This window comes from Hibiscus syriacus, unplaced genomic scaffold (genome assembly GCF_006381635.1).
Source record: "Hibiscus syriacus cultivar Baekdansim isolate YM2019G1 unplaced genomic scaffold, ASM638163v2 tig00111095_pilon, whole genome shotgun sequence".
NCBI classification, from domain to species: Eukaryota; Viridiplantae; Streptophyta; class Magnoliopsida; order Malvales; family Malvaceae; genus Hibiscus; species Hibiscus syriacus.
In genome coordinates this window covers 408,672-435,264 of record NW_024062980.1, presented here as the reverse complement: position 1 = coordinate 435,264, position 26,593 = coordinate 408,672, and the positions used below count along the sequence as shown (strand labels likewise).

The 26,593-nt window shown below is 36.0% G+C and overlaps 1 pseudogene; it reads left to right on the top strand.

The window, feature by feature from the left end:
* The first annotated feature begins 2,647 nt into the window (after nt 1–2,647).
* LOC120152612 lies at nt 2,648–26,323 on the top strand (annotated as a pseudogene).
* The last annotated feature ends 270 nt before the right edge of the window (nt 26,324–26,593 follow it).

Sequence of the window (26,593 nt, the reverse complement as noted above, 5' to 3'; positions counted from 1 at the left end):
AGTTCGAGTTTGAACTTCAGTCGAGTTAAATTTAAGAATTTTTTTTTTTATTTCAAGCTTTTTTGAGCTTCAATTCAGGGTTTTGAGTTCGAGTCGAGTTTAAAAATTTTAGGCTCGCGATCTTTTGAACTGATTCGAGCTCCATTTTAAAGCTTTCGAGTCAAGTCAAGCTCAGCAATACTTGAACTCGACTCAACTTTTTTACGGCCCTATTTCCAATAAACCCTCACAAAATAGCATTGTCTCAGTTTTTTTTTGTGTTTATATATATATTATATATCAATTTTTTAAAAATCGGTTGGGTATGAAAAGGATACTACTTTGTCAAAAATATCATTCAAACTTGTTGAGTTAATCAATCGATTGAATCGGCCAAGAGGGGGGTGAATTGGCAATTAAAATTTCGATGGAAGCTTTTGCAGAAAATTGAAAAGATTTACAGAGTGATTTAGAGTGGTTCGACTTTCTTAACCAAAGTCTACGTCCACTACTTTAGCTATCCACACTAAGGATTTTCCAACAAATTCGCTAATTTGTTCTTTCTTTTGAGGCCAAAGAGATAATCTTACAACTCCCTCAAGAATATACTCCAATTCTTGAGAACACTCTTTCTCAAAGAGAAGATTACAAATTTGCAAACTTAATGAAAAATCTCACAAGGTAAATGTGTTTGCACAATTCTAGAATAAAGAAAAGAACACTCAAGAATGAATACAATTGAGTACAAGTAGTGTTCTTGAAAGCAAAATGAATATTGAATGAAAAATAGGCTTGAAATGCTCAAACTTGAGGTTTGATTCTTTCTCTTTGATTCTCTCTTAATTCTTGATTCTTGTTGTTTCTTGTTATTGATCAATGACTTCTAAGCTTGTTTAAATACTCTTTGAATCACTTCTGAACGTTGGGGATCATTAATGGAATCATTAGAGTCGTTATTGTGTGAAAACAATTAATAAAATCAGTTGGGCAGCATGTGCATCGATGCATAGGGCTAGTGCATCGGTATACTATGTGTAAAATTCAAATATTTTGACCGTTGGAACACTTAGTGCATCGGTGCACTAAGGGTGCATCGATGCATAAAATGCATTTGATGTTTAAAAATAGCCTGAGTGCATCGATGCATGGCTTGTGCATCGATGCATAAAATGCATTCGATAATTTCATAAAAACCCGAGTGCATCGATGCATGGTATGTGCATCGATGCATAAAATGCATTCGATGTTCAATTTATTCAATGGTGCATCGATGCATGGATTGGTGCATCGGTACACTCTTTTGAAAATTTGATTTTAGGCTCGTTTTTTATTCGAAATAGTTTGTGAAAATTGTTTCAAAAATATTTTAAGATTAATACACAGTTTTACACTTTAGTAAGGATTGAAATTGATCTTTGAAAGAGAGTAATATTTGATATTCGTAATTAAATCGAATATACTTAGAAAATTATTTGTAAAATCTTAAAATTCATTTATACTAATTTGTTATATCGAACATCAAATGTTTTCAACAAAAGTTTTTATAACATTTTTTAAAGTTAGATTTTTCTTAAAATATCAAAACTCACTTTTAATCAAGTTTTGATTAAGACTTTCAAAACTCTTGTATAATTTTCAAAACTTACAAAAACAAAGTGATCAAAAGTTTCAAAACTCCCCTTAAAGTTTCAAAACTTTGGGTTTCATCGGTCAAAAATTGTATTTCCTCTTTCGAATAGTTTCAAAATTTTTGCCAAAGTTTTGAACCTTCCTGTGTAGGTATCCTTTAATATATAAATTTAATGCTTCAAATGGCTTCAAACTTCCTACAACCTCAATCGGTTAGAAACCAATGAGAGCATATAAAATGGGTCAAGAAATGACAAAAAGTTATCCCAACAATCAAATAGCAAAGGAGTTAAATTTGTATTCAATTCAATCTTTCTTTAGTTGAACATTAGAATATTCATTGTCATTCTCATTCTAGTGTTCTTGAGTATGTGTGAGAGCTTCAATTTACAGACAATCCAGGATATTTAAAGTTTGCTCATTTGTTATTACATTTTGGGAAGGGTTGAACATTCAAAAATTTGGGGTATAAGTCTTAGTTATTACTTACTAGTTGATGATGATTTGGACTGGGATCCTCAACCGTTCAAATTTATTAAGGGTGGCTTAGAAATGAAGAATGTAGAAAATTGATTAAGAAAGAGCTTCAGAACGTCTCGGGGCACAAGGCTGGAATCGATGTTAGACTGAGGAGGTTGAAAGGAGTTTGAGAAGATGGAATTCACAATCTTGCGAAAATTTTAATACAAGGGTGAAGAAGCTTGAAGCAGAGGTAAACGACTTAGAAGAAGTCAGGAATGGTGTTAGTTTAAGCTTAGAGGACCAAGAAAAATTGTGATCTCTAAAGAAGGAATTATGGGAGGCAGTCTGATTTCAGGAAGAGTTATGGAGACAGAAATCTCGTCTGAAGTGGATGTCATTAGGGGACTCAAACACTGCTTTCTTCCATAAACGGCAGGTGGATAAGTGGTCCTAAGAGTTTGAAATTGGTTGTTTTTAGACACTTCTAGGATCAGTTTAGTTGCTCTTAACGGGACTGGAGGACTATCTTTCATTTAGATTTCAATAAAATCTCTGAAGCTGAGGCTGCACGTCTGGAGGATCCGTTTTCAATGGATGAAATTAAAACTGCTGTTTGGTCGTGTGATGGATCCAAAGCGTTGGGTCTGGATGGATTTAATCTCCATTTCTTCAAAGAATGTTGGGATTTATTTAAAGACGAACTTTCGGGGCTGTTGGAAAAGTTTCATAAAACTGGAAAGCTTCCCTCGAGATTAAATTCGTCATTCATTACTAGTGCCAAAGGTTAAAACCCAACAGTAATGGCCGATTACAGACCAATAAGCTTGGTTGGATCAGTTTACAAAATTGTCTCCAAAGTATTGTCCAGAAGGTTGAAATGGTGTTGGAGAAATTCGTTGGAGATACACAGTGCGTTTTTATTGCAGGGAGACAAATCTTTGATGGTATCCTGGTTGCAAATGAAATCATCCACTCTATTTCTTCTAGTAGTAAGGGAGGAGGCGGTATAGTGCTGAAACTTGACTTCTCAAAAGCCTACGACTGTGTAAGGTGGAAATTTCTTATGATGGTTTTACAAAAAAAATGGGTTCTGGTCTGTTATGAAGGTCATGGATTTGGGAATGCATATCTCTGCAAGGGATCAGTTTTGATTAATGGGTCCCCTACGAAGGAGTTTCAGATGAAAAAGTCTTGCATCAAGGGGATCCGCTTCCCCATTTCTGTTTATCATTGTAACAAAAGCGCTATGTCCAGAGACTTTTGAAGGCCATAGATGTAGCCGGAAAGCTGACTGAGCTTGCAGGAGACAAGCCAAGTAGCGATGTGTCGTTCAGGCCCATGCCCAGAGATAGTGGCAATAGTGGGGCAGACCGGGAAAAGGTGCAGCAGGGAGGGTAGAGAAAGCTTCGAGTGGCCAATGTGAGTCATCGACTGTTTGTAGCCAAGGAAAGCCATTGGGAAAGAATGACAAGGCTAAGTCCGGTGTAAAGAAGAAGGGGAGCAAGGAAAAATTGAAGTGATACTTCTGTGATGGTTCTCATTTGATTAGAGGATGTCCCGAGAAGCGTCGCCTTACAACCATCATGAAGAGGATAGGAGAAGGAGAAGTAGCAGAAGTTGGTGCAGGTACAAGTGTTAAAGCTGCCAAGTCAGGGAAAAGACTTGGTCCGATTGAGGGGATCAATGCGGCCAAGCAAGGATCGAGACGAGGCAAGGCTGTTGATGTTGAAGCAACCGAACCCGAAAGAAAGTCTTAGATTGTGAGTATCCAAGCAATCAAGACAGGGGAAAGACTTGGTGAGGCTACATGTTCCAAAGTAGCCAAATCAAGGAGCAAGAGTGGTGTGACTAAAAGTTCTCAAGTAGTCAACCCAGGATCGAAACGTGACGAGACTGCAGGTGTCAAAGCAGTCGAGCAAGAAGGGACCCGGTGCGATAGCAAGAGATAAAGCGTCAAGCCGAGGGTGCAATGTGAGCAAGTCTGCTCACAGTATGCCATGATGGAGGCGTGGTCCAAGTTGAGGCGTCTCAGGCATAAAGGGACACTTAAGGAGTATGTGAGTCGATTCAGAAAACTCATGCACAAAGTCCCAAGTTTGACTAAAGAAGATGGATCCTTCACCTTCATGTTCGGATTGAAGCCATGGGCGATGAGAGTGTTTGAGCGAAAACAAGTCAAGGAGTTGTCTAAAGCCTTGACAACCGCTGAGTCCATCAAAGAATTTGGAGTCAAGAATAACAAGACTTCCAAAGCAAAGCCGAAAGCTGAGGATAACGGCAAGAGATTCCGTGATAAAGGCAAGTCATAGGATGAGGAATATTGTTCCTCGAGTGGTAGAGAAAATCCACTCAATGATGAACCAGATGGTGAGTCTGGGGAAGATGTGTGCAGTCTTGGCACAAGTTCGATTGTAAAAGATACTAAGCCGAGGGGTAAGAGTTGGTCAAACGAGGGGGCGCAGACTTAAGATACTAGAAGTGTTGCAAAATTACCCGAGGGGAGCCGAGTCATCCAAGGTGATGGATGAGCCCAAGATCGAGTTGTCCAGAGAAGAGGACGAACCCAGGATCGAAGAGGCGTTGAAAGTTGGCTCAAAAGGTTCATTTCTGCCAAGGCAAGTAGAAGCCAAGTGCAAGAAGAGTTGTCCGTGTCCAAGGAGTTTGCCGAGCATGTTCGTGTAGATAACATGGCTTCAGAGACCATCTTAAGAGAAGGGTCGAAGAAGGGGCTTACCGAGGATGTTCAAGTGAGGAACAATCCTTCAAAGACTAGTGGACAAGAGTTGAAGGGAGCCAAGACGTTGAGGGACAAAGCAACCACGGAGAAACTGCCCAATAACAAGTGGGTTTACAATGCGGTGACTACGGACAAACTGAAGTTGTGTTCAACTTCAGTTGGCATGCTAAAGTAACAAGACTAGAAAAACTGCTACATTGATCGAGGTGTGAAGACAGATTAAAATCAGTCTTCAAGTGGGAGATTGTTGAAAGTCATGCTTAGCCAAACCTTTTGTCAAACAAGTAGGCACCGCATAATGAATTGAAAATTCAAAGGTAGGCACCAAAAATGGGGAAGTCAAAAGGGGGTTGATATTGTTGATTTTTTTATAATGGGATAATTGCAATTAGTCCATGCACTTTAGGGTATTTATAAGATTAGTCCTTAAGCTTTAACTATAAATACCCTAACCCATTTAGCTTCAAGATAATCCCAATCATTTATTTCTCCTAATACTAGAGAGCTTTCTTGTGAGTGTTTTGTAAACACTTATAAATTTTCTCTCTTTAGTAAAAGATCTGGAGCAGTCCGGAGACATAGGCAAAATTGGCTGAACTCCGTTATCAATTTCGGGTATTATTTTTTCCGCTTTTATTTCGCATTCTCACTAATCTGATTATAGAGAAATTACTCGGTTATTTCCCAATAGATCTGTTTTTCTGTCAGTTGTATTTTGGTTCTCTTCGTTATATATACTCTTTTCCCCATTTAGGTTTTTGGGGTTTTTAACAAGACATACAACAAAGTCGGTTTAGTATTGATAAAATTATTTCAGGCGATGAAAAAAAATGCTAAATTTAAACCCACAATTAAATAAGATGGAAAATCAGAATTAGTCCATCCACAAATAACATTAGTGGTGACTGGTGAGAGTTTAATCGTTAAACCGTATAAATAACGAAGTAATCAGCAGAAGTTTTGCGGGCTTCATACAAGAATAGCCTCTCCATTCGAGGCTCGTCAACATTTCAACTAATAAAAATAAAGGCCTGATATTCAACATGACAACAATGGGGTCAGTGGGAATAACTAGCTAAATCAATCGCCCCCGGCACTGCTCCTCCCGATGTTAAAGTTTTTAATGTGCTAGACTTTGGTGCCAAGGCTGATGGAAAGAGCCTCAGCTCCATTAATTTCATCAGGGCGTTCAAAGAAGCCTGCAATAATGCAGGGAAGGCAATGTTACTGATCCCCGAGGGAGAATTCGTGTTAGGATCGGCTTTATTTTCCGGTCCCTGCAGAGCTGAACCTCCTTTGATGGTTACTGTCGTCGGAACTATTATTGCACAAGATAATACTAAGCCGGCAGAAGATGCCGATTGGATCAACTTCCAAAACCTTGATGGTTTAACCATAAGTGGGAAGGGTGTTTTCAATGGTAAAGGTGAAACGGTGTGGAAGCCGGAATGCGAAAACCTGGAATGCGGCCGAATGCCTTCCGTAAGCTGAACCATCACCATCCATCCCAACGTTCTTTTAGTTGTTTCATAATAATGAATAATAACTTAATCGTTTTGGATAAATTTGCAGACCTTGAAGTTCATCAAGGTGGAAATGCTGTCATTAGCGGCATTCAGTCCGTCAATGCTAAAGGTTTCCATTTTATGATCAGTAATTGCAACAACTTCAGGATCGATGATGTTAACATATCAGCTCCGGCCGAAAGCCCAACACCGACGGCATCCACATGAGCAAGACCAGCAATCTCAAAATAACAAACTGTCGCATCGGCACTGGTGATGATTGCGTCTCCATCATCCATGGATCCACCAACATCTCTGTCGAGAAAACCGCCTGTGGCCCTGGACATGGCATCAGGTACATTCTATCCATCTATTTAATCATTTATGGTAAAAACTTATGTTGAATCGTTTAAACAGCATTGGAAGCCTCGGACACTACGATTCAGAGGCAGATGTTTTCGGTATCATCGTGAGGAATTGCACGCTGGCGGATACCGAAAACGGTGCAAGAATCAAAACTTACAAAAACAATAGTCCAAGCAAAGCATCAGGCATTATTTATGAAGATCTGGTAATGAAAAACGTTAAGAACCCCATCATCATAGATCAAGAGTACGGGAACAAGGCCGACGCTGAGGTTATTTTCCTTTCTTCTTCCTCCTTGCTCTCATATATTTGATATACTAATAAGTAGATTTGTTTGGTGAAGAGTTCGAAAGTGAGTATCAGCGACGTTCAATTCACAAACATCAGCAAGCAAAGTTGCAGTACAACTGATATGCAGCAAATCAGATCCATGCCAAGGCATTTCACTTAAAGATATAGACCTACAGTTCGCAGGTACTAAAGAGGCTAACATTCCCTTCAGCTCCAACTGCACTAACGCCAAAGTCACCTACTCCTGCACCCAGACCCCCCCGCCCTGCCCTCCTTAAATCACGGCCTTATATTTTTATCTCTCAAAACTCACAACCATCCACTCTGATTCTAATTGTGAGTAATGAAAATGCATTTGTCCCACAGCCATGCATTCATTTTGGGTTCAAAGGTGTAGCTATGGAGTTTTTGGGAGCAAGGTTGAAGATTATTCAAACTTCATTCTGTCTCCTCTCATGCTATCCGTGGGTTTATGGAAATAAATCACTATATTTTCTAACTTAAGAATGATGAAGATGATAAACATTCTCACACATCATATAATGGAAGATAATATTAAGCATATCATGTCTATAGAAAACATACATTCAAATTTCATAAAGTCAGGTTACAAGAATAACGGAAATACTATCTTTTCACATATATCCCTAAAATATGATCAAAATATGAATTAAATTTACCAATAAGTAATTAAGTTCATATTAGAGCATCATGCAAAATTTCAAGTAAAATAGACACCATTTAGGCCTTTAATTAAACAAATAGGGATTAAATTGAACTCTGACAATATATTTTTGTACTAACATTAAAATCCTTATTTTTATTTATAAATGTAATTAAATATTAAACAAACTCACAGGATAAATTTAACTCAAATTGCTTAAAAATTGACCCTCAATTTATCTTAAAAGTTAGTGACTAACATGCAAACAATTCTTTTTAATTAAACATGTGTTGAAATTTAAAACCAGGGACTTAAAAATTCAATTATTCAATAAAAAAATTCAAGGTATCGATCCTATTTGATAAGCTATTGATCTTTCGAGCTAAGGGATCAATCTTTAACTGATAGTGTCCATATCGAGTCATATAAGCCATTTTAGGAATATATTCTTCCTTATCTTTAACTGATGATATCATGACATAATTTAGATGATATCATGTCATATAATATAGATGATGATAATCAATGCACAATCGCATAAACCGTCTTTCTTTTTCACAAACAACACTGGTGCTTCCTTATGACACATAGGTCTAATCAAACTCTTATCTTATAATTCTTGTAATTGTTTTAATTCCCTGAGCTCGATAGGAGCCATTTTATACAGAGCCATAAATAGGCGCAATACTTGATAGCACCTATATTTTAAATTTCACTTATCGATCTGGAGGTAATCCAGATAACTCTGGAAACACATATATATACTCTTAAATTGTTGAATATCTTCCAACTTAACTTTTGAAGCTTGAGTATCCACCACATTAGCTAAAACGGTTGGGAAACCTTGCAGCAATAGTTTCTTGGCAGTTTCGTGAAATCACATTAGACAACATATTATCTTTTCACTAACCACTATGATCTCGGACCTTTCATATCTTTCAAAATCATCGCTTTAAGCGACAATCCGCAATGGCATGGTAGGGGGATAACCAATCCATATCCAAGATTATCTCAAATTTTGCAAAGGGTAATTCCATCAGGTTCGCTAGAAACTCAACTCCTTGAATTTTTAACAGACATTCTACAAATACGACTCACCCTCGCACTCTGGCCTAGGGGATTAGTCGCTGCTATATCACTTAAGATTGGTTCTAATGAAATCTTGTAATGGCACTTCGTGATGTGTTGGGACACACCTTGCTCTAATTCAACATGAGGTCATAATTATCTTCGTTACTTCCACTAGCAGTCCCTTCCAGAACCTCTTGTTCAGTCGCTTATTGAGATCCTCTGTTCAAATATCTAAATACACACATCAACTTACATTTAGTAAGGATCATCAATCATAAATACCAAATCAATAACAATGATACCCTAGTGGAACATATTTTTCAACTCAAACAAACTCGGTTTAGGCCTATAATCAACTAAACCTACAACTTTGATGCCAATAAATGTAACACCCCATTCTTATATCCATTCTCGAATACAAATTAAAGATGTCACATAAACCTATCAAAGCATTCCTTATTCGAAAATCAATAAAAAATTTGTTTCTTTAAAAAATCATCAAATTTAACATTAGTAACCAAAAACTACTTAATCGCGTAAAATCAAAATATAATATTTTAATATTCAAATTGCATTCAATTTCAGGCAGCAACATGACAGTTCAATACTTTTTTATATTAATGAAACTACTTAAATAAAATTCATCTTAATAGCATTAAAATAGTTTACTAAAATACTAACCCATAAACCATTAATTATAACTAGTAATAATGAGATTATCTCTTATAAGTCAATATATATATATATAAAATGTAACCACATAATATACATGCCAACTAGAAATATCAAAACATCAAAGATTTCATACTGATATTGGTAGCAAATCCTCGATAAGTGAAGTCAGGCTAAGCTCATTGATGAGTGTTTCATTTGTTAATTTTTTGTTGATAATTACTTCGTGTTATTGCTTTGATATTTTGGGTTGTTTACATTTTTTTTGCATGACTCTATTTTCTAGAAAACAACAATTAAAAGGCAAATCATGCAAATTTTCTTATTTTATAGAATCGAGGCTGGACCATGGGCATAACTTTAGGCATGACAGTGTAGACATGGTAGAATATGCAGTCCAGTCAAGGATAACTTCTAGAATGTGACCCAGTCACCAGAATCAGAAGGAAGGGTGAACAGACAAAAAGTCCTTAGGACTCGTGTGTTTTACTTGAATTTAAATGCTTGGGAATTATTATTTTATTTAGGAATTATCTATTATTTATTTAGGATTTTAGATTTCTACCAATTGGATTTAAGTAATTGAATGTTCTTTGAATTATCTTCAATTGCAAAATGAGTGTAGACAAAACATAATTGTTATGCACATGGGTGGCAAGTTTGTTAAGAACCCATATTTGGAATATGTTGGTGGAGATGAGATGAGTGGGACATTGACAGGATTTATTATGTTATCTTCAGTTAATTGACTTGGACATAAGGTTGGTTATAGAGGAGTAAAGTGGTTTAGCTATTTGGTACCAGAAGATACTTTAAAGGATGGGCCTATAGTTTGTTGTGATGATGCATCTTTTAAGACTACGATTTTACATAGTAAGAAAGGGGTACTGCATGTATATGTTCATGAAGACCAATTAAGTCGAGAAAATAAGATGTTGTCTGAGTCATATGTTGGTGGTAAATGTGATAATGTTGGTGGGCCTAACAGATGTGTAGGTGAGACAACAAATGATGGTAGGGCCTACTGTTGAATGAAAACAATAATTTAAGTGAAGCAAAGTTTGAGGCAGAATCTCAGACTGAGCATGAGACAGAGGTTGAGAAGTTGAAAATTGAGACTGAGGGTGCTCAGGGTGAGGTTGAGAAGTCTAAACTGAGGGTGAGGGTGCTGATGGTGAGGTTGAAAAGTCAACAATGAGGGTGAGGGTTCTAAGGGTGAGGCTGATAGTGAGAGTGATAGCTCTGCTGGTGATGATGGTTTAGGTTTTTTTTATCAGAGAGAATGGTTATGGATATGTTGATTATGAAATTAGGGAATAGGGGAAGAGTGTCTTAAGTTCTATAAGAAGCAAAATAGTAAGAAGTTGTCCAGTGATAATGTGCATGAGGAGCCCATTTTTGAAGAAGTTGGAACTGGTCAAGCCTCAAATGTGAAGAGTGACAGGGATGATAAGAAATATTAGGATCTGATAGTGGAGAAGACACAAGTTATATTATTCATCAGATGTTGGAAGTTATTAAAATGAGAAGTTGCAGAAGTTGTTTACAAGAAAAGTAACAAGGTATTTTCTGACCCTTCTTTTCCAATCCCTAATTTACTCTTGTGTTGATTTTTTCTAGCACAAGACAGTTCAAAGATGCTTTAATTACTTATGTTGTGTCAAAAGGTTTGATTATAAGTTAGTGAGAAATGAGAGAGACAAGGTTAGTGCCAAATCAAGGCGAATGATGTAAATGGGAGATTTATGCCTCTGTTGACAGTAGTGATATGTTTTTTAAGGTTAAAAAACTGATTAGTCAGCATGATTGTTCAAAACTTTATGTGTTTTGTCAAATCTTGAATGGAAATATGTCACTTTATATATTTTGTTAATATTGAATGAAAAATTTTGGTCAAGTTTATATAACCGTAAATTTAAATGAAGGTTACATCTTTGGTACTGTAAATGTGCAATAGATGTATAAAAGTAATATTTAATAAACATTCAATTGTTCAAGTACACCAACCTTATACAACTAAAACAAGCTTAAGATTAACAAGTACATAAAAGTACACTATGAAAAACAACTAAAACAACCAATTCTAATCTATCAATTACTCAGGGAAAACAGTACACCAAACCACATAACAACAATATCACAAGCTTGCACATAAAACTTCACACTTTGCCTTCCCAACTTCTCCTCCACTTCCAACAATTTTGAACCTCACTTCCTCAACAATCTCTTTTGCATTTCAACAATACTTGAGCAACCTTGAGCTCTCGATTCTCTCTTAACAACATGTTATTTCCTATCAGAACTTCGAGAAGAATGTCCTATCTTTGTCTCCAACATCTTCATCAACCCAACGGAAAAAGTTACATCCATTGTCATGCATCACATTTCATAAAGTCCAGTTAAACAAAAGAATTAACAATGAATCAATATGGACACCAAAGAATAAATCATAGTGAAGAATTTCATAACTAACTAATATGCATCACATTCATAAACTCAAAAGAATTAACATATACATGAACTAACCTCGAACCACGGGTAACCGAAGAATCACTGGCCTTTGCTTAATTCTTTTCTGGAAGTTTGAATTACAGCTTTCTTCCCACAATCGCAGATAATTTCTCAACATAGTATTTCCCTTTGAGTTTGAGGAATATGATGACATCCTTTAAAAATATATGAAAAACAAATTCAAAATGAAATAAGCAAAATCCATATAAAATCGAAAAGAACTCTAAAAACAAATTGTGAAAATACACAAACGAAGAATCCTGCAAACAAATTCGTTAAAGTACCCAAACGAACCCTAGAAACAAATTCGTCAAATTGCCCAAAGAAATCGAAAAGAATCCAAATAAAACCCAATAAAATCCAAAAGAATACTTGTTTACCTCAAATTTTAGAAGACAACCCTTGAATTGATTCCATATAGGGATAAATGCAATCCTCGATTTTCTAAAGAGAACCCTTTGTAAATATGGGTTTAGGGTGATCGTTTAATCAACGTGGAAAATAAGAGGCGAATGGATGAAAATTTTGAAATAAAATCTTTAAAATTATTTTTTAATTTGCCACGTGTCAAATTATATAGGTCAAAGGTTCCACGTTACAGAAATAGGTATATCCATTAACGGCAGAAAACATTATGTAGTTAATCGATAATTTTTAAACATTATGTAATTAATCGTAATTTTAAACTTTATATATGAAATTGAGAAAAGATATAGTTCAGGTATGAATTAACCCAACCCAAAACAACTAACAGGTGTCCAGCTGTAACTCAATAAATGAGCTAAGTTAAACGTGTCCCTAAGAAACGTAAAAGGCAGAACAAAAAAGTGCTAGCTTTCATCTCCCTCACACATCAACATATCTCTGTGAAACGCCAAATGCAAGGGATGAAACTAAATGAGATAGAGCCTAAACAGAATGGAGATCAAAGATCGGCCTCTAAGACGGGTCCATCCACATTCGATCGATTGCAGCTTCATTCTCAACGCAGTTGGGAGCATCTTCAACCCAAACGGTCTTCAGATCCCAGTCCCTTGTCTGCTGCCAAGAGATGGGCAGCCTGGTTACCATCACGCGAATAAAGTGGAAAGAACTTGTACGGAAAGCAGCAGCTCGGTTTCGGGCATCCCAGATTATTGTACTAATGACTGATCGATCAGGTTCCTATGAAGCCAATTTGTTGATGACAGAACGGGTATCTCCTTCAAAACTACATCTTGGAGTCATAGATCAAGTGCGAATTCCAAGCACATACTCTTGCAGTTGCCTCTGCCAGAAAGATTGAGGTAATCCTCTTCGCCCTTCTTCGGCATGCCCTTATTATGTATCCCTCACTGTTGCGGATAACCACCCCTGACCATGATTGATGTTGCGCCTGCATGTAAATTGCATCAAAATTTACTTTGAAATCCGGTGAAATGAATGGGAACCATCGAACAGCGGTCAGCACCGGAGCACTCCGAAGATTTGTGTTTGCTGTAATGAATCCAGACATTGAGCGCGAACCAAGTAATAATTTCCTTAGCTCTCCGTCTTATGCCTTCATGCATAAACTTATTTCTGGCAAACCATAACGCCCAGATTGTAACGACTATTTCTGCATGCTTAGATGAATTATACGGAGTTAAAAAAAATCTGATATGAGACAATAGTCCAATTATATCCCAGTGCAGGCCACACTAAACGAGCTAATGTATAGTCTCTAATAATATGTATTGCCGATTCCACCAAACCCGAACAAGACACACACCAAGGATTACCTGAAATGCGTTTCTGTTTAATAGGAGTAAAATTACGAGTGAAACGCCAAACTTGCAATTTGATCTTTCGTGACACGCACAGGCCCATACTAATTGTAAATGGTTTTAATCGAACTATCTAGCTCTGACCTCTCCATTAACAACCGATAGCCACTTTGAACGCTGCATACACCCGATTTTCACAACTCCAAACCAAACAATCCTCTTGGGCGAACTTTGAAATCGGAATACTCAATATCAACTCCGCTTCCTCCTCGTTAAACAAGTCAGATATCATAACTTCCTTCCATTGTCTTGTATCCGCGTGAATTAAATCTTCCACACATTCAACTAAGTCATTGTGGCTAGATTTTATCCATCTTGGGAAATCACTCGGGAGCCAGTAGTCATTCCATATGGAGATGGAAAACTCTAATCCTACTCTCCATTGCAAGCCTCTCAACAAGAGTCCTTTGGCGCTCCATATGCTCCGCCAAACATAAGAGGGAGATGAACCAAGAGTGGAGTTCAAAAAATTACCCAAGGGAAGTACATTGCTCGAAGTAGGCAGCTTACGAGCTCTGTTTTGAAAACCGGACCGGACCGGACCGGCCGGTTCAACCGGTTCATCGGAAACCGTTACTTAGTCCGGTTCAATCTAAACTGGTTGAACCGCTATTAATGAACCGGCCAGAACCGCTGAATCGTTCGAACCGGACCGGCTGAAACACGAAAAAACCGGGATTTTTTTTTTTAAAAAAATTAAACCAACCAACGTCGTTTGTTAAATGAGCCAAGTCGAACTCGAGTATTGCTGAGCTCGACTCGAACTTGAAAACTTTAAAAGTAAGCTCAACTCAAACTCACAAGATAAAAATTATCAAGTTCAACTCAAACTCGAAATATAATATTAAAACTTGAACTCAAAAAGGTTTGAATTCAAAAAAAATTTAGAAGCTCGATTGAAGCCTAAAATTCAAGCTTTATTGAAGTGAAAGAATAGTTCACTCAATGCTCACCAAAAGGCTCCATGATTTTGAATGTCAAATTACCTTTATTATTTATAGAAGTTAGTTGTGATGCGCTTCTATGTTTCTTAGCAATGTGAGATTATTTTGTTCTCATATTTTCTCTTTAGACTTTTGGGATGCTCTTCTATGTTTCTTAGCCATGTGGGATTGTTTTTAAAAAGATTAAACCAAACAATATCATTTTGTTATGATTTTTTTAACCCCAATTTTTTTTAATTATAGTTATATAATTATATTTATTATTTAATATGTTTTACCTTAAATATTATGTTGTAGTTAATTTGAATCATTTTGTTTCACTTGATTTTATGGTTTTTAACTTATATATGCTATGACTTGCTTTGAATATGACTTGTGATATAAAAAATTATTTTTTGTTAAATATTTTTGGTATTTTTATTTAATTTTTTAAATAATTATGACGTCGTCCGGTTCTTCTGACTGGCCGGTCGAACCGGTTCGACCGATTGAACCAATAAACCGGTAGCATGACCGGTTCGCTAACCGGTCCGATTCTGAAAACCATGCTTACGAATTTGAAAACAATCTCCACCATTGTTTGGCCAAAAGAACAACGTTGAATTTAGCCATATTCCTGAAACCAGACCACCATTCTTCTTTAGAAGACAAAGATTGTCCCAAGAGAACCCTTGAATCCCACACCTATCATCAGGTTTGCCCTCAAATCTAGCCATAATCCCATCCGTTTCCTTGCAAAGCCCTTTAGGAAGAAAAACATTCATCGCATAAAGAGGTAGAGTTTGTAGTACGGAATAAAACTTATTTACCACTTTGGGAGAGTGCATGAACACACCAGCACAGTATCCGACTCCGAAATTTATCAAGCAGTTGTGCAAACGCTCCACATTTATTTCTATCAGCAACTGCTTGAAGGCCCAAATATTTTTGGGCTAGTTGCATTCATCATTCCCAAAATGCGCTTGACGTCCCTTATGTTCTCATCAATAACATTCGAATTGAAAAATAGACCAGATTTATCAAAATAATCACCTAACCAGAATGGCTTCATACCATGTCAAGAATTATTTGAGAAGCAACCCGAACCGTTGCTTCACCAAAGATGAGACTATCATCCGCAAAAAGCAAGTGGGATATCACCTGCCCCGATTACTGATTCAGACTCCTCTGAACTCCCCTAAAGAATTAGCGCAGCGAAACAGGGATGATAGGCCCTCACTATACAAAAGGAAGAGGTAAAGGGATGAGAGGATCACCTTGGCGTAGACCACACTGTGGTTCGAAATGTTCCCCTGCTACTCCGATTATGATAACTGAATAAAACATTGTACAGACGCACCGCTGAACAATTGCAATCCACTCATCAGAAAACCCCAGTCTCCACTCATCAGAAAACCCCAGTCTCCACATCATCGCCTAGAGATACAACCATTCCACCTCGTCGTACGTCTTACTCATATCTAACTTCAAAGAAAAATAATGTCTGACCCTTTCGCTTTTTCTGGAACAAATGAAGCCGTTCATACGTAGTAATAATGTTATCCGAAATCAGTCTCCCAATAACAAAAGCACCATGTGCTTCATCAATGCACACATTAAGCAGTGTCTGCATTCGATTCACCACCATTTTAGAGGCAATCTTGAAGAGAACGCTGCATAAACTAATTAGGCGATATTGACTTGAACGGATCATATTGTCCACTTTTGAAATTAGGACAATATGTGTGTGGTTGACGGAACGCGTGTCAAAATGCCTTTGGAAAAGCCCAGTACAAAACTCAACCACTTCAGAACCAATCACATGCTAGAACCACTAGTAAAATAAGGCCCCTAAACCATCCTCCCCCAGACGCCTTCATCGGACACACATCATTTACTGCACATGCCACATCCACAAAGGTAAATTCTCGTAGCAATGAAAGATTCATGTCACCCGTCGCACAAAGGTGTAGTTCCTCTAGTACACTATTATCAATCGTAGCATCAGGTGAAGTAAAGAGAGACGAACAATAATCCATGGTTAACTGTTCCAAACCCGTTTTGCTGTCAATTCGGTTTCCATACTCAGATTTCAAAGAATTTATTTTGTTTCGGCGTTTTCTTTGTTATGCACAACGATGAAAAAATGTTGTGTTGTTATCACCATTTTTAAGCGAATTTGCACGGGCCCGCTGTTCCTAGTACAATTCGATTCTATCCACCTAGATTAATAAGCAATTTTGTATCAACTATGTCCCCCCAGAAAATCATCTGTAAGATTAAGCTCTAATAGTTGAGACAATTTTCGATTAAATTCATCTGTCGTGATATGTTTCACTCGACAAACGTTCTTGAACCACAAATCCAACCATGGCTCACAACATTGAGTTTATCCGGAACCTGACCTTCCACTTGATTCCACAACCGAACCACTTCATCTTCGCAAGAGTCTTCAAATAGACATGACGCTTCAAATTTAAAATGGCGTGTTCTAACCGGTGCTCCCTTTGACATTGTAAGATTACCAGTTGGAATAAAAGATTATCAGGGAATAGGATTATTGAGAATGTTGTATTTTGTGTTTGGTTGGTTTAGCATGAATGTAAGATTACCGTGTTTGATTAAAGAATAAAAGATTATTGAAATGTTATTTGACCAAATTGTCCTTATTATATTTGTTTTTTTAACAGCTTGAAAAATATTATATATTTTCTTTAAAAAATTTAAATTCATAAAATTTATATATTTTTTTTTTACAAAATTGAAAATAAAAGGTTTAATGAAAGGGTAAAATTTATTTAACCCCTGAACTTTATATAAAATTTTAATTATAGGTTTTTTTTTTGTAAATCTAAATAATTTAAGGATAAATTTTGTAATTTAACATTCATAGAATTTTTATTATTCAATGACAGAATAAAGATTTTTGAGAAAAAAAAATTAAGGACATTTTAGTCCAAAACGCCTATCCAACAATAACTAATGAAATGGAGGTAATGACATTCTCGGTAATACCCCAAAAATCCACTATTGGTAATGTAAGATTACCGGGAATAACATTCCCGACCAACCAAACGGGGGAATGTGGATTCCATTCTCATGGGAATCTCATATTCCCCCACCAACACACCCTCAGAGTCATTCATAATCAATACATCATGTGTGACATAGAATATGAACGAAGCAGTTTCAGAAGTTGAGTGATTAAATAATAATAAAATAAGTATTGATGATCAAATAGGAGCAATTCAAAAGTTAAGTGATTAATTGAAAAGTTTTTTAAAGTTTAATGACCAAATTAGAGAGAAAAGATAGTTGAATGATGTAATTTACCCAATTTATACAACATTAAAGGGGTTGGTTTGCTTAACTAGCTACAAAATTAACGGAACCGTTGGTCAAAAGGCCACAACGGGTTTTTTTTCGAATTGAAGGGCCACGTTGATTCAAAAAATAGGTGTGAGTCATGTTATTTTTTTAAAGTTCAGCGACCGAGCATGCCTTTTGCCAATTTAAATTAGTATGAGAAATGTTTGGATTATTACATGTGTGTTGAGGTACATCCTATATACACATCACGGGCGGATGCACTAAACCCCCTAGGGGTCAAGTGCATCCCATTATTTAGGAAAAAAGATAAATTTAGTTTAATATGTTAAGGGAAAATAGAAAATTAAAAAAAAATTGCATATCCATTATTTTAAGAAATGAATATTAAAATTTTGGACTACATTCTTAAATTTCTAGATTCGCCACTGTATACATTTGATTGTTCCATGTGGGTATATGGAATCATGGGATTGTTTCATAAATTTGATATGTAATAATTGATATTGTTAAACTTGATTTTTTAAATTGGTGATTAAAATATGTAATTTTCTCAAATGAGCCTTGATTATCTTAGTGCAATAGTTGAATATAGTTAAGCATAACATAGGATTATTACCGCTTTTGTGTTAGGGACTGAAATAATACGAACTCCATTTAGACGCTTAATTGTAAAATGATATACTCTATTGATTATTCTATTGGTGTATGGGCTAGGTGCATGTACTCGGTGTTATAAGTGGTGTGTGGGATGAAGCGTTAAGCCATTGATGTGCTACTAGGTTGATATGTGTAGGGATTAGGGTCAGGTGAGGTTATATTTTTGTCAATTAGATCCGACCCAAAAAATATATATCTTTCACCTAGATTCAATCCGATTTGAAAAATATTCATCTTTCACTCTATCTGATTCAATCCGAAAAATATATATATTTCACTTTATCCTGAAATTTTAAAGTATCAATCTGATTCAATCTGATTCAATCTGATTTGTTATAAAAAATAATGACTTAATTAAGAAAATAATAGAGAGAGATTATAGCAATTATTCATAAATTTATTTGAAAAAATTACACTATTATCTCAGGTTGGGTCGGGTTGAACTTTTTTCACTCTCCATCTGAATCCAAGCTGACCTGACCTCTCCCATTAAAATTTAATCCGACTCAAAACCTAATTTTTTTTTAAAAAAATTGACCATATCAATCAGATCGGATTAGATTATCATCCCTAGATAGCGTAACGATATTATGATTTAGATAGTGTGCAGATGATAAGCATGTCAAATATGTGAACATGATCCTTAATGTATGTTAGATGAACGGAGTGGAGTTGAGCCATCTCTAACTACCCAAAGAATTAACATCGCGTTGGTCGTTTTGTTCAGTATAAAAGGGTTGCAACTCGTGGAGTTGATGAAGAAACCATCTTACATGGCTTACCAGCTGAACTTAAACAGAAGCCACCGACAAGGCCCTCATGCTTCTGCTATAGCAGACACTACTTGTAATGAGATGATGAATGAATGAAACATTCTCTTTTTAATTTTATTTAAGTTACATAAACAAGTGATGAATTGCTCATGATGTTACACAACTTGTTTCTGATGTTCTCTTCATGTTTGTAATTAAATTTTGCAGATGGAATAAACCAGTCATTGATTATAAGGTTAGTCGGATGTTCAATATTTTTAGTTATATATTATAATGAGATATTACTGTTTTCCATTAAGCATAGTTTTTGTTCTATGAACTGTAGTATTATATAATATAAATCTATCCTGCAGACGCAGCAGGGAATGTGGAGCTGAGAAAATTGAGAGTGAAATTTGGAATGCAATACCTAGCTGACATTGGAGGTGGAAATGTTGAGATAGAGTGTTGACACGGAGTCATGGTGCCCACCTTGAAATCTAAATTTTCTTTGATTAATTATTTATTTTATTGATGGTGTCTTCTCTGAAATCCGAGTTTTCTTCGATTAATTAGTTATTTTACAGACAGTGCATACCCTAAAATTTTATTTGTATCAATCTCATTTAAAAAATTTATGTTAGGATATGTGTGTCCACCTTCAAAAATATTTTCTGGATCCGCCAGTGGTCGACTCCTCCTGGCAAATTGTATACTTGAAGCATTTGGGAATGCAAAGACACCTAGGAATGACGATGCTAGCAGATTTGTGAGTTCTTTCTTTAATTTATTTTAAAATTGTTCTATGCTAGAGGTATATATATCAAGCTGAAAGTGATAGGTATGACTCATAAATATACCGGTAAAGTGGACAGATGATGGAGTGGAGTGAGCGAAGCGAACATCATCTGTCCTTATAAAGAAAGTCTCGTAGTGGGGGTTACGCGCCCCCGCGGTATGGTATATGGTTAATTTTGTAAATATATATCAGAATTTATTTATTATAAAAGTAGATGTAACATAAACTTATGAGATATTGAATGAAAAGCTAGCGCCGCTTAAGGCACCTAGGACGTAAGTATATTGCTGAACCTCGTTAATTCATGTGTTATTTCTGTTTTCTTTACCCGATTTTCCAACAGAAAGTACCTTTGATGAATTTAGTGAATGAGCTTTTGCTTATGTATTTCATATCGAGATGCCAAAATCACAAAAACAAGAGGAACCCGACTTTTCTTTAGTCTGGAAATGATTGATCCAATCGCACGCATTGGCTGAGCTTCTGGACTTGGGTTCAGACCTTCAAGTTTAGGAATCTGGAATCCCAAAGGGTTGAAACGTTGGTATTTGGACCATTGAAGAGCTTAGCTTAGTCCTGTAAATCTTACTAGATGTGGGGTTTCATCATGCAAACTAACTGTATCCCACGAGCCTCAAATAAACTCAAGTAGCAAACCATTTATACTTAACAAAACGTCCAACATAATGTTCTAATTCTTTGGGTAGTTAGAGATGGCTCATCCACCCTCAATATCTCCGCTTAAGCTTCCGTTCCTCTAATTCACCGGAGGATTGCAAATACGTCTGTAGCAAAACACCCGTTCTTTAAATTACCACCTTTGAAATTAGGGTTTATAAATTAAAATCCTCTCTAAGATTGATTTTTTATTGTTTCGGGCAAATAGTCACCGATCCTGGCCGACATGGTAAAACAGCCGGGTAAGCCAAGTAAACGTGCAACATCAGCCGCCTGTGATTGGTGCAATAATGATTAATGGTCGAGTGACCGATTTGTTATAAACGATAATGTTAATGATCATTTTGTAATTTTTCAAACTTCAATAGAAAAAATAAAAATTACTCAAACTCTAATGACCCTTATCCATATTTTTACCATCAAACAAACAAGTACATACAAGTATCAAGAAAAAAAATTTAATTTAATTTGCAGGAGTGAGAAATTCAACAAGATATTATAATTTAGATTGTCACGATTGTACCGAAAATAAACTAAAATTTTACAAGTTATATTGAATTAAATTGAAAAATAATTAGTAATTACAATTTTCTTTTACGTGAATACCTCAAATTCTTTTATTATTGGGATCGACTTCGTTTGAGAATCTTTCCCTAAACTAGTTTTTCTAACGTAAAAATATTATTTTTCAAATTTATGGTTTGAGTTAACAATCACGTTTCAAACATGAAATTTTAGTTGAAGATAAGTTGTTCGGGAATGTTTTTTGCATTTCAAATGAAGTTTTGGACTAGAGCACCATTCTACTATTAACTTCTATTAAATGGATTGATTAATTTTTATATTTATAAAAATTAATAAATTAACATGCTATTTAAAAAATAAAATAAAAATATTATCTAGCTTTTGAAGTCAAATAAAACAAATATTTGTGAATGGTAAAGTTATATTTTCCAGACAATAAACACTAGCTTTGTTCAAATTTAACCATAAAGACTAACTAGAACCGGTCCCGTTAAGTTTTTATAAATAAATTTGGTGTATCATATCACATGGTAATGAAGTTATCTACATTGTAATGACGAGGTATCTAAATTTGTAATGATAAGCTATCGCATATCAAGTGATAGGTCTAGGTAAAGCTGCAAAAAACGCATTGAAGAAAGTGAGAAACTCAACTTTATCTTTTTCTCTCCCTATTCTTATTTTCATATTTAATTAAATTGGCAGTCTTTTTAATTTTATTTTTGTCTGGCGTCTTCGTTGAACGCCAAACCATGAACTTGAACCGCAAACCCCAGAAGATCAGTCCAAGTAAGAACCGATTTTCCACCTAAACCTGCCGTAGATGGCAAATCAAGGCTTGGTTATGACAATATGGGTTCTAGGGTTGACTATGATGCTCCTGGACAGTGGTGTACCACGATGCTCTACAGTGCTGATGGTAATAGGTATGTGGACAAAATTCAAAAGTAGCATCCAAAATGTTTTAGATCTTTCCTGATGCCTACAGATCTCCTAAGCCATATTTGAATTGTAAGAAATTAACAATCCTGTGTCTACAGACTTTCTTGTGGCACAAGTAAGGACGGGGATTCATTCTTGTTGAATGGAATGAAAGTGAAGGGAAAATAAAGAGGACATATTCTGGTTTTAGAAAGAATGCTAATGGTGTGGTACAGTTTGACACCACAAGGAATCGCTTTTTGGCCGTTGGTGATGATAGCCAGATTAAGTTTTGGCATATGGATAATACAAATATTCTCACCAGTACTGAGCTGAAGGAGGGCTACCGTCAGCACCTCATTTCTCATTTTACCTTCCCTATTTTTACACCTTTATTGATTGAAGAAGTTGTACTGTGATTTCAATTTTGTTATCTTACTTGATATTGGTATGGTAGAGTCTTCCCCAATTGAGATTCAACAAGGAAGGAAATTTGCTTGTTGTTACTACAGCAGACAATGGATTCAAGGTTCTTGCAAATTCCAATGGTCTTAGAGCATTAAGGGTAATGGAGGCTCGATCTTATGAAGCACCTAGAACACCACTTGAGATGAAGGTTATATGTCTTCATCACAATCCATCACAATGCTAATTTATTTATTTTAAAGTTATGAACTTTTATCGACAACTTTTGTTCTTGTTCGATAATGGATCAGGTTTCTAGTTCTGCCATGGGTACAAGTATTGGTCCGGTCGTTAGCAAAGTAGAACGTGTAGACAGCCTGCCAGGCTACTCCTAGTCTTGTATGCTGCTATACACTAAGCCTTACCCTCTGTTAATATTTTATGTTTTGGTTAGAGAATGTCATTTGCTCTGCCCATATTAAAGAACATAGAAGATTATTAAAACAAAGTTGATAGGTTCATAGACATATTGTTCAATGGAGTTCAGTTTGGTTGTCACTGATGCAATTTACTAGTTTTTCGAACTGGCATCTAAGTCAATTTAAAATATTGTAGAATGGAGTTGAACTGATGACTAGAGGCATCGAAAAGCCAAGGAATTTGGAACATGTGCCTGATAAAACCAAACCCTGGGAACTAACTGAGATTGTTGACCCGACACATTGTCGAACAGTCACCATGCCAGACAACTTGGAATCTGCTAGCAAGGTTTTCTCAATGATTTTTTTCTTCGTTTCTCATATATTTTTAACATTATCTTTTAGAAATGTCTTGTTCATTTTTCATTTTCTATCAATATTTAATTTCCTGTATCTAGGTGGCTAGACTTCTTTACACAAATTCCGGTGTTGGGGTTCCTGCTCTTGGAACAAATGGGTCCAAAAGCTATGGAAATGGAATCGCAGTGAACAAAATCCTACTGCCAAGGTGATTTGTTCTCTGGAGGCATTGATATATTATACACCGAAATATACATGCAAATTTACATAGTTCATATACTTGTTTTATATGTATGATATTGGTAGAAAAGTTTCCATGCATAATCCTTTTTCTTTTATCTTTTGTGGTTTTATAGGCTACTACTAGCATTGCTCCACAACTTTGGCAACCTAACAGTGGACTTCTTATGACCAATGATGTCCCCGAAAATTCTGAAGATGCAGTTCCATGCATAGCACTGTCAAAGAATGACTCCTACGTAATGTCTGCATGTGGTGGAAAGGTTTCACTGTTTAATATGATGACATTCAAGGTAAATTCATGTCTTTTTATTTTTTTTGAAAATCTTCTGTTTTGGCTGCAAATTTTTTTCTAGCTCAGGATTAAGAACTTGAACGTTGGTCGAACTGGTTGGCTCTCCGGTTCCCGGTTCAATCTTATATAATAAAAAAATATAAAAAAGAGAAGAAATTAATAGTAGTTAATTTTTTTTATATAAAATAAGACGAATATTAAGAAATCAAAACAAATTAAGAAAAAAAGTATATTCACAAAAATCCAAGCCCAAATATAATGATAAGGCCAATTTTTTAAATTAAAATTTTTCCATTTTTCTTGGTTTCCTGGTTCTGATTTTCTTTCCGACAGTTGTGTTTTCTACTTTCCAGGTTCAATCTTTGATTGCCAATCCAATAGGTTGAATTAACCGGTCTGATTTGGGTTTTAAATTACTGGAGCTAGCATGGAGTTTCTTGGCAACTTTGATTCTGTCTTCAATGATCTTTTACTTGATATGAAGTTGCATTGATTTGCAGGTAATGACTACTTTTATGGCACCTCCTCCAGCTTCAACATTCTTGGCATTTCATCCGCAAGATAATAATATCATAGCAATCGGAATGGATGACTCGGCCATCCATATTTACAATGTCAGGGTGGATGAGGTAGGTTATTTAAGTATATCTTTGTATAGAATTATCTTTGGATGTTTAACACAAAAAGAGGTGCATTTTTAATTTTAGGTCAAAACAAAATTAACGGGCCACCAAAAACGCATCAGCGGTTTAGCATTTTCCACCAGCCTTAACATCCTGGTTTCTTCTGGTGTTGTTGCTCAGGTATGCTTCATCATCAAAACCTTTGTCTGGTTGTACATTCCATTATTAATAACAGAATGTGGTTAACGTTGAAAAGAATTCAGATGATACTGCTTTCTGCATTTGTTTTGTTTTGATACTTGAGCTCAGGAGGTGAGTGTTCAGTTATGTGTTCGATATGGGTATAGTCAATTTTTATGATGCATTCAAATGGAGAATGCTACCTCCATACCCAATTATGTATAGGACATAGGTGTTGGACATGGATACTTGAAGATGAAAAGTTAGGAGTAACATAACATGAAACGAAAAGAATTGATTTCAGTTGACTGAAAAAAAACTTCTTCCTCACGTTATGTTGTTGTCATATTTAACTGCTATTGGTCTTTTATCGTTGTTCTACTGCTGATTCTATTCCTTCCTTTTTGCAGCTTTTCTTTTGGAACACCGATAACTGGGAACAGATAAATCAGTTACACTTCCACTGCCTGCTGGAAAGGCACCTAAGGGTGACACTCGAGTTCAATTTCACTTGACCAAGTTCGGTTGTTAGTGTGCCATGAAACACAACTTGCAATATATGATGCTAGCAAGATGGAATGCATTCGGCAGGTAAAATGCTGTAACACCTTATGTAACGAATTTCTACCGTTCTTTTACATCGCAGGGGACAAATTCTTACCACCCGATTTTATGTTGCAGTGGATGCCACAAGAAGTACTTTCTTCATCTATATCGTGTGCAGTATATTCCTGCAATAGCCAGCTAGTTTTTGCTACTTTTACTGATGGTAACATTGGTGTATTTGATGCTGATAGTTTAAGACTCGGATGTCGTATTGCACCATCCGCGTATATCTCTCCTGCATCATCGAACAGGTTACAGCTATATCAATGTCATTTGCTTCAGGTTTATTCATTTTTCCTATAGATGAGCGTTTTTATCAACTGTGATGCGTAGGGCAGTGCAGAACTTGGTTAAGCCGAGTTAACAAAATTCTTCATTACTTGGTTAATTTGGCTTGGTCAGTTCGGCTTTGGTTGAAGGAGTCTGTTTAAATATGTTAATTCGTACTATTGTTAGTTTATGTAATTGATAACTGAACTGATCGACATAACTGACTTGCTTTAAGAAAACTTTGCATGGAACATGCGCGTGTGATCCTACATCTGATTTCGGTTTTCTACTATGACAGCCAAACCGTGCACCCACTCGTAGTAGCGGCACACCCGCAGGAAGCCAATCAGATAGCAGTAGGATTGACGAATGGTGCTGTTAAAGTTATAGAACCCTCAGAAGCAGAGAGGAAGTGGGGACTGCATGTACCTGTCGATAATGGAACAGAGAATGGCAGGACGGCAACGTCATCTACCACTAACACTTCTGTACAGGTACAGCGATGACCTTCGGACACTTGATTTGTAAGACATCGATGTCCATTTTCTATGTCTAATTATATGTGTTTGAACAACATAGGGAAAACCATGTTTAGATCAAATGAACAAAGAAATAGTCTTTATGTATGTATATTGGACACTAATCTCTTTGTTAAACATGACATTCAATTACGGTTGCTTATTATTCGAATTGGGATTAATATGAGTATGCTATTTTTTAGGTTTAATTGAAAAATAAGTTTGCTCGGACTGTACCTATTGTTTACTCTAGGCGTCTAAAGGTTTTTCTATGTTAAAGTACGTGTCTAACGTTTCTTCTATTACTATTTAAGGCGTTTAAATTTTCATTCTGTTGTCATTTTGAAGTTAGTGTTGTTAAAAAATCCTTTAACCAATAGTTGTTTTGGCTCATGACTCA